The sequence below is a fragment of the Panthera pardus genome, unplaced genomic scaffold (genome assembly GCF_024362965.1).
Source record: "Panthera pardus isolate Hobbes unplaced genomic scaffold, ASM2436296v1 HiC_scaffold_18, whole genome shotgun sequence".
Lineage (NCBI taxonomy): Eukaryota > Metazoa > Chordata > Mammalia > Carnivora > Felidae > Panthera > Panthera pardus.
Genome location: NW_026526743.1, coordinates 19,288,825 through 19,310,963, shown reverse-complemented (window position 1 = coordinate 19,310,963; position 22,139 = coordinate 19,288,825). Strand labels below are relative to the sequence as shown.

Below are 22,139 nucleotides of genomic sequence, written 5' to 3'. Positions count from 1 at the left end.
TTTTGAGGCCCAGAGTATGTCTTAGAATGACAAATAAAATGGCACTGTGGTGAAGTCTTAAATACCAAGTCTTTACGGAATCCTTTCGGTGAGCAGGAATATTATAAAAGGCAGTGTGCCAAATTCTTTCTCATTAAAATTGCTTCAGTTCCTAACTTCTTGGGCCTAAATTATTTTCTAAGTAGGCTTAGCTATAAGCCAGGAAAGGGCCCTAATATGTTAAGAAAATGGCCCAACCATCAGTATTTAACATAAATTCAACCAAACTAACCTGAGTTAAACGTCACATTATTACTACAATAGAATTATTGGTAAGTAATAATTGGGAAACTAGTAAGAACTGAAATATAAACATTACTATATATTTTGTATTAGCAAAAGTGTTCTGCAAGAATAATTTTTAAACCTTAAAAGCTATAAAAGGGAAAGTTTAAAAATCACATCGAATCCTGAAGTCACCAGTGGCTTGTCATGATCCAGTGATATCTTTTCATAAATGTGAGGGCCTGAGCAGAAAACTAATTTTAAGTGATCACTTCTTCAAATCACTCTGTGAAGAAACTAAATAGAATGAAATCTTTTCCCCAAACACAAACCTCTAAGATGGAAAAGTACTTTATAATCTTTTTTATTTGGTATCTTATTAGTAAAAAAAAATATGTTAACATGCTCTCCAAATGTATGGATATTTTAACTTATTCGTAACATTGTACTAATATGTCATGTATATTATAAAACATGTAAAATAAAAAATGGCAAGGGGTAGCATAAAAAGAATAAAAATATAAGCTCTAAGACTTTTCTCCTATATCCTAAATGATCACTGCTTCCTAAACTGTTCCTAGCATATATATTCCCTACCAAAACTTGAGGGGAATGAGGCCCATAAGTTAGGTATTTTCTGATATGGGAAAGACAAAATAAGAATTTTTATTGCATTCAATAGTAAAAAGAATAGAATGGCTGACCCATAAACATCATGTCATCAATTATTTCCTCTCTATTGAATCACTCTCATCAGCACACATTTTTCCACATCTCAAAGTTTTTGACCTTACTTTACCCCCTGACTGATGCCCTATTTTTCTTTTACTTTACAGTGAAACTCCTCATAAGACTTGTGTTGGACACACTCTAAGGTGACCCTCTCCCCAATAATCCCACCATCTGATATTATACTCTTGAACAGTCCTTCCCTGTGAATGTGGGCAGATGGGTGATTTGGTTCAAATCAACAATATATGGTAAAAGGTGATGGGATATCACTCCATGATCACATTATATAATGTAAGACTCCATCTTCCTATCAAACTCACCTGAGAGACTCTCTCGGTGAAGAAATAAGAAAGGCCATGAGGCCCATAAGAATTTCTTGCCGAGAAGCTGAGGGCAGCTTCCAGGGCCTGAAGGCAGTCAACAGCCTGCCAGAAGCTGTGGCCCTCAGCCCTACAGCCACAAGGAAAGGAGTTCTGCCAACAACCTGTGTGAACTCAGGAGTAGATTCTTCCCCGGCTGAACTTCCAGACAAGAACACAGGCCAGCCAATTCCGTGATTCTCGTGAGAAAACAAGTGTGTTTTCTTTTAAGTCACTCAGTTTGTGGTAACTTGGCTCTCTGGGTGCAGACCTAGTTTGCAGCGACATGGCTAAATACCCCTAGAAGGTTGGAATCATTGGTAAATATGGGACCCATTATGGTGCCTCCCTCAGGAAAATGGTGAAGAAGATTGAAGTAAGCCAGCACACCAAGTATACTTGCTCCTTCTGGGACAAAAGGGAGATGAAAACGTGAGCTGTGGGGATCTGGCATTGTGGTTCCTGCATGAAAACTGTAGCAAGTTGTGCCTGGACCCACAGCACCACTTCTGCTGTCACAGTAAAGTCTGCCATCAGAAGACTGAAGGAGTTGAAAGACCAGTGGAAGCTCCACGGCTTGAAACGTTGCTGGCCTATAATACATGGGTTAATTGATGTAATAAAAAATAATAAGGATAAATAAATTCGTGGTAATTTGTCATGCAGCTGTGTGCAGGGGTCCCCAAGACCACCCTCAGGCCTAATAATTTGCTAGAAGGACTCCTGTAATTCAGCAAAGCCACTATAATCATGGCTAGAGTGTATTACAGTTAAAGGATACAGATTAAAATTAGCAGTGGAAAAAGATGCATGAAGCAGAGTGCAGAAGAGATCCCGGTTTCCAGTTGCCCTCTTCCACTGGAGTCACGTGGACAGCATTTAATTCCCCAGCAACGATATGTGACAACTCACACAGAGTATCGCCTGGGAAACTCATTCAAGGCTTGGTACCCAAGGTTTTTATTGGAGGTTCATTACATAGGCATGGCTGACTCCCTGGGTGTGTGACCTTCAATATCCAGCCCTACCAGAGAGCAAATACATACTGTGTAGCCCATGGCCCCACCATAAATCAAAATGTTAGCATAAACTCTCTGGCATGACCCACGGCTTCAGGTAAAACACTTAACAGGTAGGATGTTCAAAAGTACAAGCTATCTCTCTGGAGCCAGGCAAGGACCATACCTTTCTTTGGAACATACAAGGTTTAGACAACCCAGACCTGCTGAGCTAATCCTTTACTGCACAGCAGTGATAGATAACTAGCAAAGGCTTTGCTACCTGGAAATGAGGTGCTACTGTAACAAATACCTAAAAATGTAGGAGTGGCTTTGGAACCAGGTAGTGGGCAGAGACTGAAAGAATTCTGACAAGCATCATAGAGAAAGCCCAAAGTGCCCTAAACAGACTGCTGGTAGAAATTTGGACTTGGAGGATACTCCCAGTGACAGCTCAGAAGGAAACGAGGAACACGTTCTTAGAAAATGAAGTAACTGATGAATGGATAAAGATGTGGTTTATATATACAATGGAATACCACTTGGCAATGAGAGAGAATGAAATCCTGCCATTTGCAACAACGTGGATGGAACTGGAGGGTATTGGGCTAAGTGAAGTCGGTCAGAGAAAGACAGATATCATGTTTTCACTCATATGTGGAACTTGAGAAACTTAACAGAAGACCATGGGGGAAGGGAAGGGGAAAAAATAGTGTCAAACAGAGAGGGAGGCAAACCATAAGAGACACTTAAATACAGTGAACAAACTGAGGGTTGATGGGGGGGGTGCAGGGGAGAGGGAAAAATGGGTGATGGGTATTGAGGAGGGCACTTGTTGGGATGAGCACTGGGTGTTGTATGTAAGCAATGAATCATGGGAATCTACCCCCAGAACCAAGAACACACTGTATACACTGTATGTTAGCCAACTTGACAATAAATTATATTGAAAAAAGAAAAGAAAATGAAAGAAGTGGATCCTTGTTACATAGTGGCAGAAAGCTTAGTTACATGGTCTCCTGCAGTTATGTGAAAAACTGAACTTGTAAATAATTAATTTGGTTAGATAACCAAGTTGGTCTAGATAAACTAGGAAATTTCCAAGCAAAGTACTAAGGGTGCCACCTGGTTTCTTCTTGCTGCTTATAGTACAATGTGAGAGGAAAGAGATAAGGGGGGAAAGTCTTACATAAAAGGAACCGGAACTGGATGACTTTTTAAATTCTTAGTCTTTCCAAACAGCAAATAACTACTAAATGATTCCCAAGCACTGTCAGGAAGGCATACCATGCAGAAAAAGCTGGGGGTGTGAACGTACAACCTGTCACTTAAATCTCAGAAAGAGCAAAAACGTCAGGATATTCGACCACACAAAGCGCCCCTTCAAGAGATGAAGGGCAAGTCTCAGATCCGCTCAATCAAACCATAGATACAGCCTATAGGAGCTTAGGAAATTGTCTCCCAGTCCTCTTGGCAGGAGCGCTGGGTAGAGAAGGGCTGATCTCAAAAATATCTGTGTGTGTGTGGCTTTGTTATAATGGAGTGAATCTAAGTGAAATCTGTGGAAGGCCCAAAAGTTTCTTGAGAAAATTATTTCGGCAGAAACTAAGAGAATAGACCAAAAGGGGGAAAGGGCACAAAATGAAAGGAAACTGTGGGACCCCAAAAGTCTATTGTCAGGGAGCAGGCTGATAAAACTCAGGTTTAAGCACTTGCTATCTTTCATGAAAAGGGAAGGATGACTTAACAGACAGAACCAAGATTCCAAAGATCAGAGCTCCACAACACAAGGAAAAATGGTTTCTCTACTCACACTTCTGATATCAAACATATGAGATTTTCTGCACTAAGAAGTAATTCTCCAACTCTCAGGACACTAACTGGATGCTCTATAATTCGATTCAACTCTGATACTATCTGCCTGGGGTTAGCATCACATCCCACAAATTAAGGACTCAATCCTATAGAACTGACCCACTTTAGATGCCAATTGCAAATCTCGGGCCTCTCTTTCTTCCAACTGACTTAGATACAAATCAGGGGTTTCCACAACCCCCTCCTTAGGTTTGATAATTTGCTGTAACACCCCACAGAAACACCTTACTTACATTTACTGGTTTATTATAATAAGGATAATATAAAGGATATAAGTGGGGCATCTGGGTGGCTCAGTCAGTTAAGCATCTGACTCTTGATTTGGGCTCAGGTCATGATCTCACATTCTCCTCCTGAGTCGGTGCTCTCTTCTCCTCTGTTACTCTGCCCTGCTCATGCTCTCTCAAAATAAATAAACATTTTTAAAAATGGATACAAGTGAACAGCCAGCCAAAGAGGTACATAGGGTGAGATCTGTATGGGTCCCAAGGATAGGAACTTCAGTCCCCATAGAGTTTGGGCTATGCCCCCACTCCTGGCATGTGGATTTCTTCACCAACCCAGAAGCTTTCTGAACCCCACTGTTTAGGGCTTTAATAGAGGCTCTACTCTGTAGACATAATTGCCATTGGCAATAAATTCAATCTCTAGCCCCTTTCCCCTCCCCAGAGGTCAGGGAATTTGACAAACAATTCCAACCTTCTAATTATGCCTTGGTCTTTCTGGTGACCAGCCCCCATCCTGAAGCTCTAGATACAGGGCCCCAGCCCCCAGTCATCTCATTAGTATACAAAAGACACTCATCATTCCAGAGATTCTAAACGTCTTAGAAGCTCTTGTGTTAAGAACTGGGGTTGAAGACTGAATATTAGACCAAAAGATGTTTCCTTATCACTCAGGAAATTACAAGGTTTTAAGGGCTCTATGTCAAAAACCTGGAACAGAAACAAAATATATATTTCTTACAATATCACAACCACAGATAATTATCCCCAGACCTTGAAACCTAATCATGGAACTTCCTACATTTGCCTGGCTGGATTTCAGAACAGCTATGAACCAGTGGCTCTTTTGTGCCTCTCATTTCCCCCTCTTTTTGAATGGGAATATAGATTTAAGTTACTGTCTAGTGCCCTTTCATGCCAACCCAAAGGATTTCCTTCAGTATCTCTCGCACAGCATGTCTCTGCACCCCTACTTTTTCTTCTGTTGATCTTCATATCATTTATTTCTTTTTGCTGTCTTTTTAATCTTTAATTCTACCTAGAACCTTCAGCTCACTGATGAGTAACAGGGCGAATGGACAATTTCATCTTTTTCTCAATCTTAGGAGAAAACTTTTCAATATTTTAAGCATAATGCTGCTCCTCTTTATGAGACTGTTAAAGTTACTTTCTAGTCCTAATTTTCCAAGAGTTTCAATCTTGAATTAATTTAGAAATGCATCAAATGCCTCTTGGTGTCTATTGAGATGATCAAATGGTTTTTCTTCTTTCTGTTGATCTAATGAAGTACAATGATTAGTTTTTAAATGGTAAACCAACTTTGTATTCCTGGTATAAATTCTACTTGATCTGATGCATTTGACTAAATTCTGTTTTTTGCCTCTGGTTCTTCTACTCCATTCAGCTTCATTTCTTCTGATTTGCTTTTTCCAGCCACATAATTGAGATCAAAATTTAGAGTTACATAATGTACAATAAACATGACAAACTCTTTTGAAGATCAAAGTCATACTTTATAAGAAGAAATCATATTTATAGTAAATAATACAAAGATTATGTTATCATACTTTACAAGATACTAGCAATCTCTTACAGATATCTAAAAACAACACTCACTACTGCTATAGCCAAGAAAGCAGCAATAAACTGAGGGTTTTAAATTAGACTCTGACAACAGTTAAACCCAAAATACAAAATTATGACCAATTTTAACCCTAATACTAAGGAAAGTTCTGAACTCAGACCCAGAATAAAACATGTATCAGAAAATTCTAGATCATGATGCTACTAAAAATATTACATTTAATTAATAAAGCAAAAGTAAAATAAAATAGACTTAATGTATAAGAGGGGGAAAAAGGACAAAAACATAAAGAAGCAAGATGCTTCCTTTATTTTAAATAGGCTTTTTAGTAGTAAAACACTGCAACATGATCACCTCCACAGAAAACAAAATACACATACATATTAATGTGCAATTTTTATCACATTCTAAAAATCCTATTGGCTTTTCCTCTTTCCTCATAAGAAACCTGACAGCTCACTACTCCCTCATGTGACTTTGCACAGCCAAACCTCTAACAGGAGTAAGAGCCAAGAATCTATCCCTAGAGAATGAGATGAGTCATTCTACATAGAATGGATCCTTAGAGAGTTCTTTTAAACTCTAATCAAAAGCACACAGAGATGGATGGGGTTCAGGCTGTGAAAACAGACAAAAAGAGGAGAGAGGTTAAGATACAAATGTTGACAGCATGGTTTTGTAATTTTCCCAAATCCCCTCTTAAAAGATTAAGTAGGATAGCAAGAGACAAAACCCATGGGTAATGTCATCAACAAAACTAGGTCACAAAGAATCCTCAACAACATAATACAGGTGGGTGGGGGCAACCACTGACAGCATTAAGACCCTCAAGAGAATGAAAGCAGTCCAGAAACAGGAGAAACCCAGGGTCTAAGTGCTGGGCCACTGAGAGATTGACACCTAGTGCTCAGTTCCAGAAGGAGGGGCTCCTACTCAGGTGTGAATCCAGATACAACAGGTAAAACTGGGAGGGGTTTCACTGGTGAGAGTAAGGCAGCTACAGGAAGATTGAAAGGTGCTAAGCACCTGGCCATTGGGACACTCAGGAACACCCAGTGGAGTTTCCTTTTGGAAAGGGAGAAGAGAAACAGCTGGGAGTAGAGCCCAAGTTGATCTGGGCAGGATACCTGGGCATGAAAGAGAGAAAAAGTTAAAATACTCATCAGGAAGGGGACAAGAAGAAGTAAATATCACAAAGCACTGAAGAGAGTAATGCACAAGAACCATTAAATACTTTGTGATAGAATAAGGAGAGAAAGACACTGTGGCCAACCCCCAACACCTACACATGAACTTCCTTCTAAAAATACAACTTCAGCAACAGAAAAAGATTATAGTTGGGCCACCTGGGTGGTTCAGTTGGTTAAGCATCTGATTCTTGATTTTGGCTCAGGTCATGATCTCACAGTTTGTGAGATCAAACCCCACATCGGGCTTCATGCTGACAGTACAGAGCCTGCTTGGGATTAGGAGGGAGCCACTCTCTCTCTCTCTCTCTCTCTCTCTCTCTGACCTTACCCCGCATGCATGCATGCTCTCACTCTCTCTCAAAATAAATAAATAAACTTAAAGAAAAAGATTATGGTCAATCCCCCATTCAAAAATCAATAAGAGGGGTGCCTGGGTGGCTCCATCTATTAAACATCTGACTTCAGTTCAGGTCATGATCTTGTGGTTTGTGGGTTTGAGCCCCATGTCAGCTCAGTGCTGACAGCTCAGACCCTGGAGCCTGCTTCAGATTCTGTGTCTCCCTCTCTGTCTCTCCTCCACTCACGCTCTGTCTCTCTCTCAGAATAAACAAATAAACATTAAAATATACATATCAAAAAGAGAGAAAAATGGTTCACATACATAATTTAGAAAATAAATATTAACCAGGATAATATGACTACAAAGCAGATGAAAACAGTGAGCTAATATTTCAAAATGAGTTAAATAAAATTAAGACAATAGTAGAACCTATGAAAGAGCAGCATAAATGAGAACTAAGAAAGCTCAGAAACAAGATGGCCAGACAATGCAACTATGTGGATGGAACAGGAGGGTATTATGCTAAGTGAAATTAGTCAGTCAGAGAAAGACAAAAATCATATGACCTCACTCATATGAGGACTTTAAGAGACAAAACAGACAAACATAAGGGAAGGGAAACAAAAATAATATAAAAAGAGGGAGGGGGACAAAACATAAGAGACTCATAAGTATGGAGAATATATATATATATATATATATATATATATACACATACACACATATATACACACATATATAACATATGAGGGTTACTGGAGGGGTTGTGGGAGGGGGGATGGGCTAAATGGGTAAGGGGCACTAAGGAATCTACTCCTGAAATCATTGTTGCACTATATACTAACTAATTTGGATATAAATTTAAAAAAATAAAAAACTAAATAAATAAATAAATAAATAAATAACAACAACAACAAAAAAAGATGGCCAGACATGAAGCAGATATGAAAGGAGCTGACAGAGCTCAGAAACAGTTCTAAATAAAAGGGAAAAAAAATTCAGGAGTGAAGAATAAACCTGAAGGAATGACCAGAAACCACAGAAAGTACAGTAAGAGTATAAATTTATGAAAATGAGAAAAAAAAAGACACTAAAAGAGAAATTAAGAAAGGAATAAAAAACATAAGAGAAAAATGATAGACATAGAAGACAAGCAAAAAAGAGCCAACATATGCATGGGAAGAAAATCAAAGCAATGTAACTGAAAAAACACTTTAAAAAAAGTATAATTCAAAAAATTCCCTGAAATAGGAGACTCAAACCTTCATATTTATAAGACACACCGTGTACCTGAGAAAATCAACCCAGAATGGTCAACACTGAGACATATTCTAGTAAAACAATGGAACTATAAAGAAGAAAAAAACTGTCAGCATTCAGGCAAAAAGACAGTGACTTTTTTCAAAGTTTATTTTCATTTGTTTTGAGAGAGATAGAGAGCAAGCAGGGAAGGGACAGAGAAAGAGGGAGACAGAATCCCAAGCAGGCTCCACACTGTCAGTGCAGAGCCCAATGCAGGGCTCGAACTCACAAACAATGAGATCATAACCTGGGAGCTGAAATCAAGAGTTGGACGCTTAACCAACTGAGCCACCCTGGCACCCCAAGACAAAGTGACTTTTAAGGAAGAGTAAATCATCTTGGCATCAAACTTTTCAACAGTAACCTTCAAAGCCAGAACACACAGAAGTAGCATATTTAAGATTCTCCAGGAAAGATAATGTTCACCAAAGATTATATCCTGAATACCTTTCAAGTATAAAGTAACAGACAAATTTCTTATGAGCACAAAAGATATCATATATCAGCTCTTCCCTCTTCATCTTCCTCCTTCCTTTCCTAATGGGGGAGTCCTAACTTGGCCAGTAAGTAGGGGAAAACAAGGTAGTCACCTGCACAAGGGGTGGGGGTGAAGTCAAGAAGCAGCCACGATGGCTTAAGTGGGATGCAAAAGCCCAAGTGGGCTAAGGAAGGCATTCACGAGGAGGGTGCCTAGCAGAGTCTGAGTGGGAAGAGGAAGACACTGACAAAAGGGAGGCATGCCATGACGCATTGGAGCACAAGGGGTGAAGCCTGACATAGAAAGTCAGAGTCTTTAGACTCTGGGATACAAAGGACAATGTGGCTTGGGGGTGCCAAGGCTCAAGCAGGGGAAGGAGGCATCGATGTATATGGAGGGAGGGTGGGGAGGCACCCCAGTACAGGGAGTCAGAGGCCAAGTAGGATGATGGGGCACAGGGGATAGGTAAATGCCTGAGTGGGGTAAGAGGGCATCCACACAGGGGACATCCTGAAATGGAAGTGAGATCCCAAGCAGAGTAACAAGAGCATCCATGCAAGAGGTGAAAGTAGTAGTTAAGCTGGGGCATCTGTAACTTGCAGGAGAATTAACAAGTTATGATATTAAGCAAAATAGGAACCAGAGTCTCACTGTTGAAGAAAAGAGATGCAAATGTGGAAAAGGAGTGAAATATAAAGAAAACTTTGTGGTACTGAATTGGAATTGGAGGTATTGATGTGATTCCAGTTAGATATATAGGTATGTGATTGATTAATTGGTTGATTGATAGATGAATGATGGATGGATGGATGGATGACAGGATGTATGGATGATGGATGGATAATAGACAGACATAGATGTAAATGTGGGACAAAGTCTAGGGCAGTTTGGGTTTCAAAATAAATCATGATGGTAATGGAATGTAATCCACCAAATGAAATAGGAAACCTTAAGTCTGATATAAATGAATGAATGAATAAATTGAAAATGTGATGAGGAATAGAGTATTTACATATTTTCAAAGTACATTCCCACAAAGTGCTAATTAACTACAAAGAGGGAAAGAGTAACTTTACAGCAGAGAAGCCTGGCAAATATCACTTTCATCAAGTGATCACAGTGAACACATGAGTAATGGGACAAATCAAAATTGTATGACATCTGAGAACACAGTATCACTTTTGCAGTATTCTCCCCCAAAATGTAAGGCCTGACTCTAATCATCAGATGGCATCAGACAAACCCAATTTGAGGGACATTCTATGAAATAACTGCCTTGTTATCTTGGAAAGTATTAAAGTCAAGGAAAGTCTGAGGAACTGTTCCAGATAGAAGGAGGTAAAGAGAAGTGACCACTTAATCCAATACATGATCCTCGGTGGATCCTTTTGCTTTAAAAGGTGTTATCAGAACACTTGGTGAAACTTTGAATTGTGTCTGAGTATTAGATGTTAGTAATGTGTCAATGCAATTTTCTTAACATTAAGAATATGCAGGTGAATGTCTTTTTTGTAGGAAATACTAAAGTATTCAGGGATGACAAAGCATCAGGTGAGTGACTTATTCTCAAATGATTTGTAGGGGAAAAAATTCTTAGTTTGGTGCTCTGACTTTTCTGTAAGTCTGTAATTGTTTGAAAACACATACATACATACATACATACATACATACATACATACATAAAGGAGATTCAGGGAATATTGTTCCCATGAGCCTTTCCTGAAGGCATCTACTAGAGCACAAACTTCAGATAGCTAAGAAATGATTGGAGAGGGTTGGCAATGGACCCATGGTGGGCACTATTTAACTATTGAACCAGGACCAAGTGATGGGGGTACAGGTGCCAGGAGAGTATGTGACATTGACAATGCAGAAAAAATACAACTATGAAAAATGAGTGAAGTGAGGGGAGCATATATAGAAGAAGAATCTCACCAATTGCTTTATTGGTATTAACTATGAGTAAAATAATTTTTATTTTAAATCAAAGGCGGGAGTGGAGAGAAGAAATGGAAAAGATTTATAAGCTATTTAAAACATTGCTCCTGGTAAGGAACTCAATACACAGGACCAAAAAGGGGGTGGGTATTTAAGGTATATACAAAGGTATTACTATGAAGGTAGCCATTAGGACAAAAATCCAAGGCTTTCTAAATATCCTTGGAAATATCAAGAGAGACAGAGAGAACAAGAGAAAGGGGGAGACTACAGAGAAACTATACATATGTAAACAAAGATAAGGGCCACTGTATTCAGACAACACCTTTCTCAAGCAGGTTGTGACAACCACTCACGACCTGCTCACATTCTTCCAGAACCTGACTCCAAATGTGACTGAAACACAGCAAAGCCAGGGACCCTGGGAAACGGTCCATGTGACTACATGGTGAAGGGAGAAAGACAAAAATTCAAATCTTTTTTCAGGAAATAGAGCAAGACAAATGTTTAGAATCACACCTTCAAAAGAGTTTGGTAGGGGCACCTGGGTGGCTCAGTCAGTTGAGCATCCAACTCTTGATTTCAGCTCAGGTCATGATCTCATGGTTCATGGGATAGACCCCCACATCGGGCTCCACACTGAGCATGGAGCCTGCTTAAGATTCTCCCTCCCTCTCTCTCTCTTTCTCTCTCTCTCTCCCCACCCGCCCCCTCCCCCAGCCTCTCCCCTGCTCTCTCTCTCTGTCTCTCTCTCAAAAAAAAAAAAAAAAGTTTGGTAAAAGCTTTCTACATAGTTGTGACCTAGCTTAGGAATAAACATCTTTTTAAGATAAGGCTTTTCAGTGAAAGATGCTGAAGGAAGGGAGAAGGATACTCCCGGGATAAGGATCACAAAAGCACCTATGAAAGGTTTTTCAAGACAAACAATCCTACCTTTTCCTCACCAGTAGAAGACACACTCTAAGGCTTATAATGATGGTCAGGCCACCAGGCTCACATACACAGTAGCCTCTGCAGAATAGAAACTTGAAATGCACATACCTATGAAACAGAAAAGAACAAACTTGAAAAAATACTGATTAGACTGCTAATTACTTAGGTTTATTTAGCAAATCTGATGCTTTTATATTTTCTGTTCAGGGCTTTAATATAAATCATTGCATAAAGTTGAAATTCTCTTTGAAGTATTAATTCATTACCTAAGGGGAGAAGAAAAGAAAATCATTTCCCTCCACATTTGAGCAACTAGTATGTTCTCTTCCCCCATGGTGACCTCAAGGGACAGGAGATTCCCACAGTCTCTCCAAAGGACCATCCTAGGTACTGATGGGCTCATGTGCCATGATCCAGTGTGACCTCGTGGCAGCGAAAGTCTTAGACGCTTCTGTTCACACCTGTCCTTGGTACCAGCTGAGCACAAACATACAACTGTTACAGGCACCCATCTAACCTTCATCTTTTCAGCCTGATGACACTGTGGGTCTGTTGCCAATAGCCAACGCCCTCAACTCTTTTCCTGTTCCAGTTAAACTATTATCATATCCCTATATAGGCCAGTTCTGAATTTAATGAGCATTGGTTTAACACATACCTACTGTCATGTCCAAGAAACACAACACCAAAGAAGACACTATTTCTGCCCATGAAGAGCTCAATGTAGCCTGAGACAGACATGAAAAACAAATGACTACACATACTGCAATAAGGCACCCGGACACACATGATTTAACGGCACGAAGTGCACACGGGAGGAAGGTACCAGCTCTGCTAGAGTGAGTCAGAGATGCTTCAGACAGAAAGAAATATTTGCACTGGAGAGTCAAGAATGAGTATGAATTTGCTGGAGACCTGAGGGTAGGGAGATGTCAGGTAAAGAGACGAGCACATGAAAAACCAAGAAGTGAGAAAGAACAAGGCCTGTTCCAGATCTTCCAGCAGGTCAGGGTGACCAAAGCATATGTGGTACATGTGGGGAGGCAATGCGATTGGGAACTGGTCGGGGGACTGGTGGAGGCCAGATCCTCTGTGGTCCTGGGTTCTGTGTCAGGGAGTGCAGGCTTTACTCAAAGGCAGTGGCTCATAAGAGGTTTCCACAGGACTGTGCTGTGGTCAGATTTCAGTTTCAGAAAGACCACTCCATTGGTTGAAAGGAAGAGGGAAAGACTAGAGAAAGAGAGACTGATCAGGAGATTCCTACAGGGCTTCAGAGCAGTTAGACGAGTGGCCTTGGGATGCTGCAGACCTGGGTTTAATGCAAGGTCATCTTATCATAATGCGAGACTTTCATTTGACCTCCTTCTGTTTCAGGTTCCTCATTAGCTTCATTGGCCTGTGACCTGTTGTGGCAGAAGGCCCCACACTTAGAAGGGCTCTGTGTTTGGTTTGATGTTCTGCCATCCCTGTCTTGAAACTCTTCATATGATTTAAATGCTCAACTCTTCTCCTGTTCCAGTTAAATTATCATCATATCCCTATATAGGCCAGTCCTGAATTCAAGTCAACACAATTAGCATTGATCTAACACATACCTAATGTCATGTCCAGGAGACACAACACCAAAAAAGACACTGTTTCTGTCCATGTAGCACTGGGCCCTACAAAGTATGTAGCCGGTTCTGCTCACCTCTGAGTATATTAATGGTACCTATTATGACCAGAGTGTTATTGGGAAGATTAAATGAGCAAATACAAGTAGAAAAGAGTGTCTGTGGCACAAAAACAGACACTCAGATCAATGGAACAGAATAGAGAACCCAGAAATGGACCCACAAACATATGGCCAACTCATCTCTGACAAAGCAGGAAAAAATATCCAATGGAATAAAGACAGTCTCTTCAGCAAGTGGTGCTGGGAAAACTGGACAGCGACATGCAGAAGAATGAACCTGGACCACTGTCTTACACCATACACAAAAATAAACTCCAAATGGATGAAAGACCTCAACGTAAGACAGGAAGCCATCAAAATCCTCGAGGAGAAAGCAGGCAAAAACCTCTTTGATCTTGCCCACAGCAATTTCTTACTCAACACATCTCTGGAGGCAAGGGAAACAAAAGCAAAAATGAACTACTGGGATTTCATCAAAATAAAAAGCTCTGCACAGTGAAGGAAACAATCAGCAAAACTAAAAGGCAACTGACAGAATGGGAGAAGATATTTGCAAATGACGTATCAGATAAAGGGTTAGCATCCAAAATCTATAAAGAACTTATCAAACTCAACACCCAAAAAACAAATAATCCAGTGAAGAAATGGGCAAAAGACATAAATAGACACTTCTCCAAAGAAGATATCCAGGTGGCCAACCGACCCATGAAAAAATGCTCAACATCACTCATCATCAGGGAAATACAAATCAAAACCACAATGAGCTACCACCTCATGCCTGTCAGAATGGTTAATATTAACAACTCAAGCAACAACAGATGTTGGCAAGGATGCAGAGAAAGAGGATCTCTTTTGCACCGCTGGTGGAAATGCAAGCTGGTGCAGCCACTCTGGAAAACAGTATGGAGGTTCCTCAAAGAATTAAAAATAGAACTACCCTACACCCAGCAATTGCACTACTAGGTATTTATCCAAGGGATACAAGTCTGCTGTTTCAAAGGGACACATGCACCACCATGTTTATAGCAGCACTATCAACAATAGCCAAAGTATGGAAGGAGCCCAAATGTCCATAGATGGATGAATGGATAAAGAAGATGTGGTATATATAAACCATGGAGTATTACTCAGCAATTAAAAAGAATAAAATCTTGCCATTTGCAACTGGATGGAACTGGAGGGTATTATGCTAAGTGAAATTAGTCAGAGAAAGACAACTATCATATGAATTCACTCATATGAGGACTTTAAGAGACAAAACAGATGAACATAAGGGAAGGGAAACAAAAATAATATATAAAAACAGGGAGGGGGACAAAACAGAAGAGACTCATAAATATGGAGAACAAACTGAGGGTTGCTGGAGGGGTTGTGTGTGGGGGGGATGGGCTAAATGGGGAAGGGGCACTAAGGAATCTACTCCTGAAATCATTGTTGCACCATATACTAACTTATTTGGACGTAAATTTTAAAAAACGAAATAAAAATAAATAAATAAGTAAATAATACGGTACACAGAAAAAGAGAAAAGAAAAAGAGTGTCTGACACAAAATCCTCCATATGATGGAAGTTATTTTATTACCCTTATTATTACATTGCCAAGAAGAAGAGGGACCTATAATAAGGAGCCAGCAGAGAAGGCAGAGGAGGAGGAAAGCAGGGGCAGAATGTGTAGGACATGTCTCTGGAGGGTGGAGAAGGTAGTGCATGAGAGAGATGCAGGAAGGCCAGCTGCAAGGTACCCTCACCCAGGCCAAGACCAGCAGTAAAATGGAAAACATCTTGCAAATACCCACAAGGCTATAAACTAAAACACACCTTCCACGCTCATAGGCAGATCCAACTCTTAACTTAAAAGTGAAGTCTCATTGCTACGTCTATGCGGGGTTTAGCAATATCAGAGCATAGCGCGAGAGGGCTCAAGTGTAATATGCGGCCTGCGGTCCTAAAAAGTCAAAGTGTGGGGTGAGGAAGCCAAGAATGCATTCCCTTGAGAAAAGAGAGCACCCCAGATCAAAAAAGTACCCAAGCTCTAGTCAAATTCACCTCTGACAACTAAAAGCCAGACATTTAATTAAAAGGTCGAGCGAGTGTTAAGAAATATTACTAAAGCAAACAAAAGTATTAGGTTAGGTTGAACCATCTGAAGTTGCCCATTCTGTAGTAAAAAATGGTCAAATATCAGCCAATTTCACACAGTTCAACCCAACATTTCCCTAAAAATATGGGTAGCCATTAAAAAGGCAAAACTACGGGGCACCTGGGTGGCTCAGTCGGTGAAGCGTCCGACTTTGGCTCAGGTCATGTTCTCACAGCTCCTGAGTTTCAGCCCCACATTGGGCTCTGTGCTGACAGCTCAGAACCTGGAACCTGCTTCACATTCTGTGTCTCCCTCTCTCTCTCCCTCTGCCCTTCCCCCGCTCATGCTCTGTCTCTCTCTCTCTCCCTCTCAAAAATAAATAAACATTTAAAAAATTAAAAAGGCAAAACTAAAACATGATAGTAGCCAAAGAACATTATGCTTTAAAAAAAGGAAAAGAAAAAAGAAAAATTAGACATCTTTGTAAAAGGTGTATCATTTCTTACTTTAAGGGCCAGAGAAAAAGAAATATTAATTTTCTTCATGCAATAATTCAGGGAGAAAGCAAACATTTTACTAGAAGATATCACAGGAATGGGACCAGAGAAGCAATCAGTGAACAAACATCCTGGCAAAAACTATAGCTGAAGAAAATATGTACAGGTGAAGAAACGAATACTATAATAACATGCTATGTTTTAATTACAGGCATATTACCCCCAAAATGGTAATTTATTAAAACATGAACTTGGCTTGATAAATAAGCAAAGTAGTGACTGGGTAATTCCTCTATTTATTATTTATTGAGCTAATAACAAAAGCACAAAGAAATGAGACAGAAGGCTTTAAAACCTATTGGAACCCTCTTTGTGGAATTGAGCCAATCAGATCTCCCAGGCAGTTCTAACTCATGCTATAAAAGGCCCTCTAGAGCATTCGGATGGGCTTTTTAAAAATATACACAGCTGCTTGACACCAGGATGCCACTATGGTGTAGGTTAAATGGCTACCAACAGATACAAGCCCTCCAGCATTTTTTCATTCTTTAATTTTCTTCCATTCTTGGTCTAATGTTATCCCTAGAATGGAATGGGGGTTGCAGGGTGGGTTGGATTCTCCCTCCCCAAATATTCCCTTTGAATATTAACAAAGACCGAGTACTACAATTAAGGTACCAAAATATAGTAAAATCAAAGATTAAAAAGTAACCAGATGATTGTGGTCTGTACTCAGAGCTCATCTTTATCTATCAGCAGCATGTGACACAGGGAGTTTCCCTTCTGCTTACAGTACTGTCTTCATGTGGGTCCTGGCTCACCAGACTCTCCTGGTTTTATTTCGGTTTTTGCTGGCCTCCGCCCCTGTTTTCCCTGCTAGAGTTTCTTCCCCTTCCCAGCTTCTGTTACAGTTCTACAGAGCTGAGTCTGAAAACCTCTTCTCTCTCTCTATACACCTAGGGAATCTCTTCCGTGCCTGGGGCTTTATTTAAATAGGACCCTAAACGTAGCTCTGCAGCCCCCACTCCTCCCCCAAGCTCCCAGGATGCATAGCACACTGCCCATTCCACACTTCTGCCAGCGTGGATAACAGGTATTTCAAAGTTAACATGGCCAAAACAACTCGAGATGCCCCCAGTCCCCTTACTGTCCCGTCTTCCCCAATTTAGCAATGAGACGACAAACTAGGGAGTCATTCTATCACAGCCTACATCCAATCTATCAGCAAGTTTTGTAAAGTCTGTCTTGAGTATATCCTGAATTCCACCATTTGTCACCATCTCCCCGAGGAGATGGTGACACCCCCAATCCAAGGCAGTCTGGACTCTCACCCTGATGATCATAATAGCCTTGTACCTGTCCCTCTTTTCACTCCTACTCACCACCCACCCACCCCCCAGGTTACCTTTTCATTATTCAGATGAGAGTATTCCCCCAGCCCAATGGCCTCCCCCGACCTTTGGAACAAAGTGCAAACTCCCTCCTTCCAGACAAAGAAGTATAAGTGGATACAGTTACATTGAAGAACAATCTGGCAATGTCTAGTACACCTGAAAATCAGGACACCTTCTGAGCCAGCAATTCCAAATCCTGGCATTTCCCCCCACAAAAAAAAATCTTGCAAAGGTTCTGTACAGAGATGTTCACTGCAGAACTGTTTCTAATAGTAAAAAAGTATAAAATACATAATTGTCCATCAGTAGAATAATTGAAAAATAAGTTGTTTTTTTCAATCACATGATAGAATGCTATGTACCAGTTAAAATAAATAAATTAGATCTACGAGTACAGTGACAAAATCTAATTTTTTTATTTTTTATTTCAGGGAGAGATAGCGAGTGAGGGAGAGTACAGAGGGAGAGAGAGAGGGGGAGGGAGGCAGATTCTTCAGCAAGCTCCACGCTTAGCGTGGAGCCCAACGCAGGACTCAATCCCACAATCCTGGGATCATTACCTGAGCCAAAATCAAGAGTTGGACATTGCACCGACTAAGCCACGAAGGTGCCCCAGAATCTGACAGTATTCCAGCCCCAACATACTTCCTTTCCCTTTTGCCCCACATCTAGGCCAAGCTATAAGAAAGCCAGGGCAATCCCTCCCTTGGTGCTGGCAAGGAATTTCAAATAAGCACCCCCTTCTGGAATCTTCCCTCAACCTCACCTCCTATCCACGACAAAAACCAGAGCCACCCCCACCCGGTCATTCTTTGTCACTCTAGACCAAATCCAAGGTCTTCTCCTTCTGGAAATATCCTTTTTTTATCATTTCAATCTTTTCTTTATTTTTTCCAGCTTTATTGAGATATAACTGACATATAACATTGTGTTAAGTTTAAGGTGTAAAATGGGATTATTTGATACATTTATATATTGCAAAATGATTACCACCATAACATAAGCTAACACCTCCATCCCATCACATAACTACCATTTCTTTTTTGTGATGAGACGATTTAAGATCTCCTTGCTTAACAGCTATCAGGTATATAATACAGTATTATTCATTATAATCACCAAAAGTACCTTAGATAACTGAGCTTCCTAACTTATGACTGGAAGTTTGTATCCTTTCACCAGTATCTTTCCATTTTCCCCAACTCTCCTCCCAGCCCCTGGTTAACAACCTGTTTCTCTGAGTTTGACTTTTTTAGATTCCACATATAAGTGAACACATACAATATTTGCCTCTCTCTGTCTGACTTAGTTCACTAGCATAATGCCTTCAAGTTTCACCCAAGTTGTCACAAATGGCAGGGTTTCCTTCTTTCTCAGGCTTTCCTACTTTCCTTCTTTTCCAGTGGTGGGGGGGGGGTGCAATAACGTAATAAACTGTATTCTATACCATTGGAACCTACACGTCAATATAGGAATCCCAATATTCATAAATTCCTGGGGAATGGTGGATCCAACAGGGAATGCTGGTATGCATATAAAACTCATATCAACTAGCTAAGCCTCAAAACCATAATGTTAACGGGGGGAGGAAACACGTGGCCAGATGGCTACTGCATAATACAATTTGTGTAATGATCTGTCCTAGTGATTTTTTATTTGTTTTAAAGTCTATTTTATCTACTATTTATCTTTTTTTTGTATTTGCCTTATATATCTTTTATCATCCTTCTGTTTTCAATCTTTCTACATAATTAGGCTTTAAATGTGTCTCTTACAAATGGCTAATATCTGAAATAATTTTAAAATCCAGTCAAATAATCTTGGTCTTTCAGCTGTAACATTTACTCAATTTATATTTGTTGTAATTTTATATACAGATAGATTTATTTCTAAAATCTTGGTTTATGCTATCTGCCCTATGCTTTTACTCTCTTTTCTTGTCTTTTTTCTTTTTTTAAGGAACACTTTTCTATCTTCTGATTTCCATTCTTTTCCTCTACTAGTTAGGTAATTATATACTCTACATTCTTTTATAAGTATCCCTAGATATTTTAAGATGTATAATTAACTTACCCAGTGCTAATTTGGTCCATATCTTTACCCTCCTCTAGAATAATCCATGACCACAGATCACTTTAACCCTAATTGTCCCTCGCCCAGGCTTACAGGCTATTGTTGCCACATATTTTAATTCTCTCTTGTTTTTTGGTCCCCAAATCCTTATTATTATTATTTACACAATTATCTTTGTCCAAATTTAACCACATATTTACTTTGTTCTTCATTTCTTATTGTATCTCAGACTTTTATCTAGGATCTCTTTACTCTTGTCGAAAATATATCCAGTGCTGTTCAGTTGAAATGTAATGTGGGCCCATGTGTAATTTTAAATGTTCTGGTAGCCAAATTTAAAAAAATAATTTAAACAAGGGCAATTAATTTTAATAAAACAAAAACAGCCCATGACAAATGTTTGACCTGATGCAGTTTTTCTTGGTGAAAACAAAAGCATCTAAGAATTACTTTTGCTCAAAGATTACTTTGTTATTGCTAACAAATTAGCATGCCTCAATTTCCAAGATAAAAACAAAAAAAGGATTCTCTTAGGAAGCTGCCACATTAATGGCCAGCTAGATGTGACCATAGTGAATGCTGAATTCTGAAGGATTCAGGATAACCTGACAACTGAGTTTTACTTATGCTCATCTATCTCATACCCACTGTCTTACTGGGCTTTTAAACCGTATTTCTTATTGTACAGATATTATATATCCTATGGACATTCCTCACATTCTCAGAGAAAACTTTCTAACATTAGAACTAAAGCTTTTAGCCCATTGGCAAGCTGAAGCCAGCCTGTACCAACTCACAACAACAAATTGTTAAATATCAGGAATCTTGTGAGTTAAACCACTGGTAGCTTAAAATTGGCCATGGTGAGAGTATTTACCCCTGCAGAAACAAGCACACACTACAGTTCAAGGCTTTCTTTTTTGAGAACATACCACTGAAACTAGCATTTAGAATTCACCTTTATTTACACTGCTGGTGTTCCATTTCATCATGACACACACTGTTTTTTAAACTATAAGAAGTGACCCTATGACTAGATCATAAAATGAATGTAATGGGTCTCAAATAGCATTTTTGAGCAAAACAAAACAGATTAAGATTGATCATATCAGATTTTATTATATTTGGTAAAGATAAATATCATTATTCTGTTTCAAGTCTTTCTGTATGTATTTATATTTGTCTGTTGTGTATGTCCATGACTGTCTAGCTTTGGTTTGAATTACAAAGTTGAAAGCCACTGTTACAAGGCTTAGTTTGGCAGGATACAAAATTGTAGTTATTTTCAAGAAGGCACTCAAAGTGTATACCCAAAACCCCATGAAGATGGGAAGTTGGTATAGAATAGGTACACTGTTTCAATTCGGAAAGATATAAAAGGAGGCTGGTGGTGACGATGGCAGAACAATGAGGATGTACTTAATGCCACAGAGATGTACACTTCTACATGGTTAAAATCATCAATTTTATGTTACGTATATTTTACCACAATTTTTAAAAACTCATGAAAAACAGCAGAAATATTGATATTTTCTATCAACGATGTTTACATAATATTCACAATACTAGTAAACATTCTATTTCAGGACACATTATGTAAGTTGCAAAAATATATTAAAATCTTGTCACAGAAATTAATGTCTGAGCTCACATTATTTTTAAGAGAAATAAAAGTAATATAAATACCCCCAAGAACTTCTGGTTCATGATAATGAATTAGACTCCATATAAATATCCCAGAAGAAATATATATTCTTCTACCTAGAAATGTTACACTCTTCTGAATATAACAGAAGAAAAAGCACACAAAAAATGAATTGAATGAAACATTAAAGCATTTGAAAATTTTGAAAATTTGAAAACATTTTGGAGGAAACCAATTTGACAATAAATTTCATATATTAAAAAAAAAAGAAAACATTTTGGAGGATATAAAGCAAACAGGTAAAATCTAATTTATTGATTAAATGATTAATTAATTTAAAAAGCCAGCCAATGCAGAGCAGTGCACGGCCTGGCATTCCAGCAAGAGGATGAAGTGGGAAATGTGGGAGCTTTCGTGTGGTTCCCAGGTCAGATGTGACATGAACTGAGGCCCCTGTCATGCTGGCTGATCAGAAGACTGTTTCCAGAATGAGAGACCAGTCATCCTGTTCCTCTCTCCCACAGAAGAGGCACCACTGCTACAGCATTTGCTCCAT

The 22,139-nt window shown here is 39.4% G+C and overlaps 1 pseudogene; it reads left to right on the top strand.

Moving 5' to 3' along the window:
• The first annotated feature begins 1,641 nt into the window (after window positions 1-1,641).
• Window positions 1,642-1,998, top strand: LOC109251544 (60S ribosomal protein L37a-like; annotated as a pseudogene).
• The last annotated feature ends 20,141 nt before the right edge of the window (window positions 1,999-22,139 follow it).